The sequence below is a fragment of the Sinohyriopsis cumingii genome, chromosome 18 (assembly GCF_028554795.1).
Source record: "Sinohyriopsis cumingii isolate HCF-2022 chromosome 18, ASM2855479v2, whole genome shotgun sequence".
In the NCBI taxonomy this organism is placed as follows: domain Eukaryota; kingdom Metazoa; phylum Mollusca; class Bivalvia; order Unionida; family Unionidae; genus Sinohyriopsis; species Sinohyriopsis cumingii.
The window spans coordinates 91065328-91077539 of record NC_142978.1 but is presented as its reverse complement, the minus strand read 5'-3'; positions in this window follow the sequence as shown (position 1 = coordinate 91077539).

Sequence of the window (12212 nt, the reverse complement as noted above, 5' to 3'; positions counted from 1 at the left end):
ATCTCCATCCAGTATATCGACTGTAACTCCATTACACTTCAAACTTAAATGTTATTGTCGATGTCACTTGGATACAGGGCAAATAATGTTTAACTAATTGATTCCATTATAGTCATGATTTCTTTTCGTTGTGGAAGATACAGTACTTTACATCCATATACACGTTCATTAGGACCGTGAGTATTTTCCTATGTATAGCAGTATTAATCAAGTTTCTTCATACCCCAACTCTCCAAATCTCATCGAATGTCGAGGGGAAAAAATCCACAAAATTACAAAATTATATCTTAAATTCTAAATATCTGTTAAAGAATATAAGGCAAAAATTGTATCAGTTGTGGAGTTTAGTTTACGGAAATCAGGCTATGCCTTGGATGGCAAATTGGTTTCTTAAAGAAAACCCGAAATTCTATTGTGAACTAGAGGTAAGACATGAAGCAGACTAATCGGTCTGTAATCGGTATATCTTAGTTATCTCCCTTGTTTTATATATCTCGGTTTAATTAACGCTGTACATATTCCAGGAAGCGGGGGGGGGGGGGGGATGACATGCATTTAAATTCAGGCTTTAAAAAACACGAATGTGTTTCTCCTGTACGCTTAAAATACTCCTTCACGATGGAATGCTCATCAAGCGACTTGTTAGACTTCAAATTTAATTTCTCAGTCGTATGATTATTTTCTCAAGAGATTGGTTCCTTTAGTACCGTGTAATGTCTTACATTTAATGGTCTCTCATTTACATCTATCTCATCATCATTCTCAAGCGATGTTTCATTTTGATAGGTATGTCAACATTTGGTTTTATTCAACTTGTTTATTGTTGACCAGTATTGTTTTTGATTTGATGTCTGCAAGTTTCTTTGTTATCTTGGGGTTTTCTTGTTGTGTAAGGTTCTTATCCTATCTTGCTTTTTTTGCTGTGCAAGTTTTTTTTTTATAGTGTATCTTAGGGTTTCATTCTTGTGCAAGATTCTTAGCCTATCTTGGTTTTCATGCTGTGCAATTTTTTTGTAGTTGATCTTGGTGTTTCTTACTTCTTACTATGCAAGTTTACACACATCTAATTGTTTTCTTGTAATTTTAACTAGCAGAAAGTATTAATTTTGACTTTTTGTTTTTATTCGTGAATGATTTGTTTTAGCATTACAACATTTATCTCTAACTAGATTTCATTCTCTTCAACAAATGGTTTGCTAATACTTTATTATCAGATATTTATTTATAGTACCTATTTGCAAAAGTGTTAACAGCACTATCTTAAACAAATTTTGCAATTTCATAAAAAAATCTCCTACTTCTAATTATCGATATTCATAGCTTCTTAAGTCACGAATTCTGTTATTTGTAGCTTCCACCGAGACCCTGCTAATGCTTGCTATGAACGTAGTTATCTTATCTGACCTCCATTTTTTTTATTTTTTTTTATTTTTTTATTTTTTTTGGGGGGGGGGGAGATTTTGCTTCAAGTAAGCACATATTCACCCCAGAATGTACTATGAAAGTCAATATATTTTTGAACGTCAGAGAGCATTAGACAAAATCATGAACACAAAATTCTTTTCATCGGGATATCAATATTACTGACACGTTGTATGCCATTCAAGTAATCTGAAGCGATTTTATCAAGATTACTGGTATTTTCAGTATTGATTGATAACATGATAAAATCATCTGTATCTAAAGCGCAGCGGGTTGTTTCAATCGCATAAGAACACATGCTATGTATGTATGATGAATTAACATCAGCTATTCTAATCGTCAGTGAAGAACACGTGCTGAACATCATGAATTATCATCATGTATTCTAATCATCAGTAAAGAACAGGTGCTGGGCATCATGAATTATCATCAGCTATTCTAATTGTCAGTGAAGAACACGTGCTGAGCATCATGAATTAACATCAGCTATTCTAATCGTCAGTGAAGAACACGTGCTGAGCATCATGACGTATCATCGTCTATTCTAATCGTCAGTGAAGAACGTGCTGAGCATCATGAATTATCATCAGCTATTCTAATTGTCAGTGAAGAACACGTGCTGAGCATCATGAATTAACATCAGCTATTCTAATCGTCAGTGAAGAACACGTGCTGAGCATCATGACGTATCATCGTCTATTCCAATCGTCAGTGAAGAACGTGCTGAGCATCATGAATTATCATCAGCTATTCTAATTGTCAGTGAAGAACACGTGCTGAGCATCATGAATTATAATCAGGTGGCGCTATACAGTTTCGCATTTTGCATAGGTTAGGATTTTAAAGAAAAAGAATTTCCCCGGCTTTCCTCACTGGTTATACTGGCTATTTAAAAAAGACCTTGTGTATCTTAGGTATAATGCAAAGAACCTTTAATTCCCTTTATTTTGGTGTATGATTGATGGGTGTACTATGGGTTATAGAGTATACAGCTTGGCCTTACTTCAGATGTGCACCTTTCAAAAAAGTGCTAGCTCTACTTGGTCATTTTCACTTCCTGAACTTCAGAGGTCAATTGTATAAAAAAGAGCCGATAACTTTTTTTACATTTTATATATTTGGTAATTCATTCATTGCACTTTCAGAAGCTGGTATTGTCTAGTCTGGCAAAATTCATTTTCCCTATTTTAGTAGCTGCTATGTATAGTGCACTTTAGACTAATTCAGACTGATTTTTTAACACAAGGGAGCAGTCATTTTAGTTAGCAGTGTGCTTAAATCATGTAAAATTTCCAAAAGTACAATATCCAAAAGAAATATCATCCACATTACATTAATGTAGCATAGAGGTATGCCAACATTCTCTCCACTGTGCATGTTTTAAATGCTAAAAACTTCACCTTATATACGTCACTCTCTCAAAAGTACATATTATCTTGTGAGCGCCACCTCAGCTATTCTAATCGTCCGTGAAGAACACGTGCTGAGCATCATGAGTTATCATCAGCTATTTTAATCGTCAGTAAAGAACACGTGCTGAGCATCATGAATTATTATCAGCTCTTCCAATTGCCAAGCAAGAACACGTGCTGAGCATCATGAATTATCACCAAAAGCTCATCCTCAATTTTATCAAAACATCCAGTGAAGGGAATGCTAAACCTTCGAGAGATAAATAAACGATTCCATAATGGAAATCATTCGTTTGGAGCAATTCTTGTTATAATTTAAACCAAAATATTGATTCATAACTGTTCGATAACAGTTTGATATCTTGACTATTTACCTCACAAGCAGACTCTTTCCACCCAATGTGCGTTTGGTATTGTGTAATTTAATTTAATATTCCTTAATCACATAATTTTCAAAACAAACTATATCCAGGTTGACGGCTTGATTTCAGTACGACAAAACTGATTTCAAGTTGCTTATTATTAAATATAAAATAATTTAGCCTGCTTTTTTAAAATACAGACAGTAAAAAGGAGAAGCTTGTATTACTTTTGTTTTCATTTTTTATCGCTCATGTCTCACTCACCCTGATTCACTACGGAATAATGCATGTTTGATTCAGGTAAAAGTGCAAATCTTTGTTTCAGTATTTCTTTAAGATTTGTTCACTGATGACATGTTTCTTATATTACGAGTCTGTCGTCTTAGACTAAATAACAAAAAAGAATGAAAACAAACAAGTTTTATAAAATTTAATAAATAATAAATATCCCTAAAATACAAAATAAAAAGTTAAGTAAACCTTATATTATGGTGAATGAAATCTTAAATAGTCCTCCAGTTCTATCACAAGGTGAAAAGTAAAGGGTATTCCAAATGAGTTCCAGTGGAATTCCTAATGAAGTTAGATTAATGGTGCTGATTTCGAATAGTCTGGAATAGTTTGCTAACAGTCTTGATGTATGACAATTATATAATCCAAAATGTCTTTAAATGAATCCACAATAGTTCCAAAACAGCTACATAGTCCTAAATGCTGAGCTGTTTGTAGTTCCAATGTATGATTGAAATAAATAACTTAAATTCTCTCAAGTGACCACAATCAAGGCTGATTCTTATAAGACTGCTGTTTAAGATAGGAATGACTAATTCTCACGTAAAACATCCCTTATATATAACAAAATCTTTGAGACCTAATTTCAGAATCAGAATGAGGGTCGATTATTCATTTCCAGAAAATTCTAATAAATCTATTATGTCAAGTACTTCAGCAGCTGACCAATAAGGAAATAGGTCTCGTAATTTTCCTAGGGGGATACCCATGGCCTGGACTCTGATCCCATCAAATTCGTCAACATTTCTTCTACACATTTAAGGTCTAAAAATCCACATTAATGTTTACTCCAATTAAATGTACATCCCACTATTTTGAAGTTTTGTAATGTGTTTAAAAATGACCTTCTATAATCGTAAAAAAACAGCATACATAATATAGATATACATAACACTTATTTCGTAATACTTCTGTAGGTACCTTTCTTACAAGTCCTCTTTCTTTAAAATAAGTGACTGTTGCTATTTTAGGTCATGGCCAGGGTCGTGAGCCAGGAGTTTGCTAGTGCTTCATTCTGTTGACTCTTTCAAGACGAATTTGATAAGCACCGATTTCTTCTTTCATTTAAACCTCGTAAGATTCTTTGAACAGTGATTTGTCCCAGGTTCTTAGTTTCTGTTTCAGTTATTCCTGACAACACTATGCTATCACGCATAATTCTGCTATGCAAATTAAATATTCGCATATACTGGCATTCTCTTGGTTGATTTTTGGATATAATGTTCCCCGATTCGTTACATATGCTTACTAATCTGAAAGGTTTGCACGTGGCCTTTCGTCCCTTTTTTTCACTGTAAATTTCAATGTATTTTCTTTTTCGGAGTAATTTCAGGAAAGAATTTTCACTTCGTTTTTAAATCCACAAAACTTGCTCATCGAAAGGGGTGGGCAAAATACGACCCCCTTTCCAGATCCGAAATGTGATCTGGTTTTATCCGATATCACCATATAGTGTGGTTTTGAAATTCACTAAACCGGCCAGCGCCACGTACGAAGTTGCCCATATCTTTTATGTTATCAGTTTTGACCAAATTGATGAGCATCGCACCCTGTTTCTTACTGACTTCTGCAATATGGGTGGAGTGACGGGATTTTTAGCGAGACCGTGAAATATCAGCGAAGGTTGGAAAGGTTTCTGAGTTTGTGGATAACTTGGAGAAAATGGATTCAGAAGATAAAGTTATATTTCAACAAATCATTTGCCTTTATTTGATTGATTAATTGCCGTACTTAATATTAAAATTCTCCAGTGAATCTAACAGACCATTGGATATTACTAGTGTCACAACCCCTCTACATTATTTGGGGCTAATACGGCAGAAAGGTGAACATTTAAATTTTGAATACTCAGAAGCACCCAGTCAGCAATGCCGTCAGCCTAAATACATGAACAATATTATTCTAGTGACTATGTTATTTACCATAATGACTAATTTTATCAGCTAATCAATGAAGTCTTCTATCATCGGGTTTGGAAGGCTGAACAGCTTGTTTGAAGAACATCAATGTGTGCCGAACGATTTGATTCACTTTCAGATTTTTTAAAGCTGCATTTCCATTGACTAATTCAGAGGTCACCAGAACATGACTCATATGTGGTCGCTGTAAGATCTTCATGTAAAATAGTGGAAATCTGATTTTAATCAGATTGAGATAATGGTCATATATAATTGAACATATTTACAATGTTAACTTTTGTCCATGATAGTAGGTAGTAAACACGATGTTTATTACACTTTAAGTTCAAGGCCTGACCTTGTTTACGAATTTTTCCATTATAGATATTACGTTTTTGCAGAGCATTGTGTTGCGTCATAGGTCAGATGACAGTTTGTATGTGGTAAATTATTATTCATTCTTGTTTTAAGATCAGTCTTGGGGAATCTGTGACAAGAGTTTATCGTTGTATTTCGTTATTATTTGAGAGTAATTATTGTTTAACTTATTCATCGTAATTACAAAGTACTTACAGACCAAAACAATATTTTGGGATTTGTGAGGACTCATTTAAAGACACTCTGGATTATATCATTGTGGTACATCAAGACGTCCAAGACTTTTGAAATTCATTCGGGACTTTCTATAATTTTGGACTTGTCATAGAACATTTAGGATTATGTTAGGTTCAGTTCACAATATTGTATGTTCCTCTTAAATGTTCAAATGTTCCCTTTCTAAATTCAAGAAACAAAATTATTTGTTGAATTTTACTTAACTTGTTGGTTTCGCTTCTTTTTGTTACATAGTTTAATTCCATAGAGTCGTAACAAACACACACACACACAAACGCACGCGCGCGCGCAAAACACACACATACACACACACACACACACACCATTCTTTGTCCATAGTCGAGATGACAAGGCCGTCCTTGTGGGAAATTGGTACCCACAGAACTATGGCTTTAAAAGGATCCATTCATTAATGTGCACGCCTGACAAAAATTCTCAGACATGATAGTCGATGACAAGACTAGAAAAGAAAACTTTTAAGGAACAAAAATTGGGTTACTGTTCAGACTTAAAACTGTTTTTTAAAAATACATTTTCTTAATAGAAATCTCCGTACCACCTAACGTATGACTTCGATCAAAATTGTAAATTCATATTTTGCAGTGAAATATATACTATGCTAAAATAAACTCATTTAGTTGTCTTGATAATTTTAGAGATATTTAATTTCCATCCTTGGAGGTCATATTTAGTTTCAAATTCCAAAATTTTAAAAAGTTCATGGTCATACCGCTTTGAACTTAAACTGAACTTTATAATTTAAAATTGAAGTACCTTAAACTTTGATCCTACAACTTTGTGCTGCAATAGTTTTAACTTTCGCCAAAATTCTTATAATTACAAACTTCGTACATAGTATCATATTTGTAGACGAAAATATTTAAAACTCTGAATTGTAAGAGATCGGAAGGTTAAAAGCAAATTGTGGATTTTAGCGTTAAAGTAAAATTTCCAGAAGGGTACCAGTGTTTGCGACTTTGAATCAAAGACATGATAAGAAAAACATAAAACAAAAAGACATAGCCTAAACTACTTGAATAAACCAAATATAATTTCCGAAAAAATGCACTTATTGTTGTTTGCTTTATGATATTACTTGATTTAAATACTCGGTTACAGATTCGGATAGTATTTAACTTTATGGGGAGCCCGGAGTCGCAGTGGCACAGTCGCTAGCTTGCCGGACTCTCGACCGAAATCGTGCGGGTTCGAATTCGACCATCGTATCAGGCAATGTCAGCTTGTTTGGTGTGTCCTATGGCAAGGCCCTTTACTCCAATTGCCTAGGCACTAAATAACCTACTTGTTTTGCTGTACCGAAAAGCAGCAACCCAAAACAAAACAATGAAGTTTTTTTAAAGAGATTCCATGCACGGGATGATGATGTCGAGATGTAACAGGTTGTATTCTCCAGCTCTCATTAACGTAGCCTCCTGCGACTACTGTATATTAACTTGATTACTCTTATTACAGATATTAAACAATTTTGCAAAGATTTATTGTTGAGGCGGTGTCACTGTACGTTTATATAATTTCTCAAACTTCAGCATTCGTGGCTATTTAATTTCGAAGTTTCGATCAAACTGTAAACATTATGTCAAAAATAAAGACAATATAAATTGTGTTACAAAACAAACATTATTAAAAATTTAAATCATAGGCTGCAAATCATTCATGCTTTTGGAGTTTGATTTTTGTTTTCCTTCAAAATCTTATAGTGCATTTAAGAAAAGCGTTTTTGTGTTAATCACTTCTCTAATCTTCATACCAAATAAGTGTCAAAGAATAAATGGTGACGTCCTCTGTTTCAATTTAAACACGAACACAAAGAAGGTAAATATGAAAATTCATTTCCTTTTGTTTCTAATGTAAATCCTGGCATTGCATCGTAGACATGGCACCATACAAATTTATTGCGAGATTATTTTTAAAAAAATTCAAAGAAAATACAGATTCTAAAGGTTATATTCATTGTTCCGTTTTAAAACACGTGTATTTTAACTTTAATGTTGTCACGGAATTGTATACATCCTTTTATTTATTAATTATATGTACTCGGGTTTCGTATTTTGTGTACAACGATACCCGAGGGTGATTTATGTATATTGTACAATGTTTCGAAATAGTGAATTCGGTTCATCCTATGCCGCAAGTGCGAAATGCTTTCAGTGGGAAAAACCGAATGCTTCCAGCGCACAGACAATGTATGACGACTTCTTCTGTGTACAAATGCCTCACCTTATGATTAAATCTTCAAATTACGGAACGTCTTGTCAGTGAGCGGTCTACTATAGTGATGCAAGACTTAATCCGTGTCTATTATAGCAGACATAATGTCGTGTTTTTGTGCCAGACCAGACACGTCACCAAGGTAGACCTCGGATTGATTCACTAATACGTCTAAGGGGTATAAACCACAAAACAAAATATTTATTCTACGGAGAAGGAATGAAAACAAGCAAGGATTTCGATTTAAGAAAGGGATTTCAGGTAAGGGAACTCAAATAATTAATATGTGTCTATCATATCAGACAGAATGTCGGGTTTTTGGGAGAGGGCCAGACACTCAGAAGGGTTGACCTCAGATTGATTCACTAATACCAATAAGGGGTATAAACCACAAAACAAAATATTTATTCTATGGAGCAGGACTGGAAACAAACAAGGATTTCGATTTAGGAAAGTGATTTCAGACACGGGAACTCAAAGAATTAATCCGTGTCTATCATATCAGATATAATGTCGGGATTTGCCGGAGGGGCCTGACACGTCTGCAAGGTGGACCTCAGATTGATTAATTAATACCTCTAAGGGGTATAAAACGCAAAACAAACAAACAACTTAACCATACGGAAAACCGATTCAAGACACGGACTATTTTGGACCAACACAAATATAAATGGACAAGACATTCTAAACTAACGAAATTAGAAAAAGAATACTATGGTACTTCGTCTGAAATATCCCCTGCTTAGCTCTGACTCTGTAGCCGAGCCACCCTGAGAAAACTCAAAATAAAAGAGGAGAATTTTGGTACCCAGAAAAACGAACCAGAGGAAAGAAAAACCAGTTGGGTAATGATTTTGATGGATTACTTTCAAAATTGCCATAGGATTGACTTATTCTTATTCAAAACACATGAATTCAATTATAAATATTGATTAGAACAACTTACATTTTTACTACCAACCTGTGATTATTTATTCACATTTCAGATCGATTTAATTACTTTCAATTTGCCGAAGCAAGACTTACCAAATACTAGTATCGGCATTTTAACACACAGCCAAGAATCTGATAATAAATATTAATTGCAACAATTTTAATTTTTTGTACCAACTAGTGATTTTCACAACTCAGCTTGATTGAACTATTTTTAATTTGCCGAAGCAAGACTTACTATTTACCATTATTGGCAATACATACTATTTTATTTTATTTTGATAACGAACTTTAATAATCTGAATATACTTTAAAATCTTGGAAGGCAATAACTATCTATTCTGGATTTTTGACTTTTATCACGCAACCAAGTACTACTGATTGACAATATAAAACAACCTAACAACAATTACAGTATGCTAAGGAATATAGAATAACTAGAAAACCAGTAATAATAAGCACCACATGTACTCACCAAACAAACTCAAACACTTAAACATTTTTATTATTTTTCCAACACTAAATATGTTATTTTCGGCTTTAAATACTTATTCAAAATTTCCTTTGACACAAATATGTTTAGATAAGAACGTATAACTATAATGAATGTGACCTAGATAGTGCCGTCTTTACGTGTAAAGGGGGATCAACATCAGCACAACGCAAATCATTGCACAACACAAGACAAAACGACTTTGGCAGTGTCAATTTCAAATGAGTAACCACCACATACACAAAAATGAAAGGAACCTTCCATTGACATAATAGTCCTAAAGGAAGCTAGTACTATCCTAAGTTCAAGTGAGGGTCGTTAGAAATCGGGCCCATTGCCATCCCAGGCACAGGGAAGAACGACTAACTACCTAAGCATCATTGGGATAACGTGAAACTCTATAATATCACGAACAAAACAGAGAACAACCCTGACTAAATTACACTTATTTTATTATTATTTTTCTTCTTATGACAATTACACTTATAACATCAAAAGGGTGGACAGGGAGACACTCACAACATAACACTTTTGGAAAACCAGGGTGTCACTTCTAAGTCCTAGCCAGCTATATATGATGAGGTGGGGCTAAGAGGTGTCAACAACTACTTTAAGGACTTGCACATCTTCAGCTGTAGAGGTATGTGATTTATTAATTTCTTGTGTATAAGTTATAACTATTGTACTACCACGTTTATTTTTGCTGGTTTGTGACTTATCAAGGGATTTATATTAGCAATATAAACCTTCAGTTTTAAGAAACGTTTAGTACCGTAGGATTCTTGTCGGGCACGGTTATGTTTACTTCTGAACCTGTTTGTTGTTTTGTAATTATTGTGCCGATAATGGAATTTTTATAACTTATCGTATATAAGGTCATTAAGTTTTATCGTATATGCCCGTGTCATGCATAGCACACGGTGTTAGGTGTATTTTCAGCTGACCCGAGTGATCACAGAATAACCAGAGTGGTCGGAGTGGTCGGATTGACCCGAGTGACCCGAGTGACAGGAGTGATTTGAGTTATCGGAGTGATCGGAGTCGACGTGGTGCCACCTGCAGAGCTAATCATAGAAGTCGACCATAGCAGCTGTGAAGCTGAACCATAGCAGTCGTAGAACTGAATAAACAGTGTTGCTGGTCGAGTAGCAGGTGATCGGGCGTTGCTGACAGAGATTGGTGGACGCTGATTACTTGATTGATCAATCTGGAACACTGACGGCTTGATTGGCCAGTGTGACTCGTAGCCGAGTGTGCTAGTGACGGAGTGTGTAACTCCATTCATGTAATCTTTTAGCAGTGGGCTAATTGTTGGCGTTTGTAAAACCGAGTTCGTTTTGTGGACTGTAAAGATACTTTGTATACCTGTCCCTTTTGTTTACATAATTTCATTATCTGAGTGAATACATTTTATTATATGAGTAAAATACTACATTTGTTTCACTAATTGAGTAAAAAAAGTCAATCTTTTCGTTGTGAAATCACTGTGAATCATTCACTCCTTGTCCTTGTACTGTGTATGGTCATTTATTTGTAGTTTCATTATTAAGTCCGTGTGGTTTATGTTAAATGATCCAATATTTGGATCATATACATGCACATATTAATCATAATGAATTGCTCATTCAAGTCGTTCGATATTAATCATTGTATTTGTATAACTACCAAAAGTGTTATGTTGTAAATCCGAAATCCCACCGGTTATCTTGTCACAAATGTTTCCGAATAATAAGACTGATATAAGCTATGACACTAATAAGCAACTGTAATTAAAGGTGTAAGAATTTTCAAAATTTTATTTAATTTTAATTTCTAAGTAAACCACTTAATTACTTCTAGATTTTAAGATTACTCCAAGGCCAAATATAACCACTTAATTATTTATAGATTTTTATTTAACCATGTTATAAACCTGGAGAATTACATCATAATCGATACTACTTTAACGTTCAATGTCAAAGGTTCACGCAAAATAAATATTATAGACATCGTCGGTAAAATGCAATCATTTGTAAGTATCGTAAACTGCGTCAATAAAATGCAATCATTTATAAGTATCAGAAACTGAGTCAGTAAAATACAGCCATTCACAGCTAAGTTTCAGAATTCAAAGTAGATGATTAAAATATACGAAACTGTAATGATCTCAGATTCATTTTCCTGAAAGAGATTGGGTTACGGATAGATAGTTTAAAAGGACAACGTTTCAAATTGGTAAATTTGTAATAAAATGCTTCGGGATCTATGATAGCGAGATATCAGTGTTGTTTGAAGTTATTTAGAAGATTGGTTACCATGCTTAATAATGTTCATCAATAGAAGCTTGCATAAAGGTTACTATACAGGTGTAAATGAGTACTTTAAATGACATATTGACTTGTAATTGAGTTTCATAGTAGACCTTAGCCTCTTCCTTACAACAGTAAACACATTATATAGCTACCAGTTCGACGGTTTTTTTTTCTCTCTTAAATTAAAATCATTTACAATAGCTGCATTAAACATTGTGATAAAATGGAGCACAAATTCACACGAAATTATAAATTTTAAAAAACAA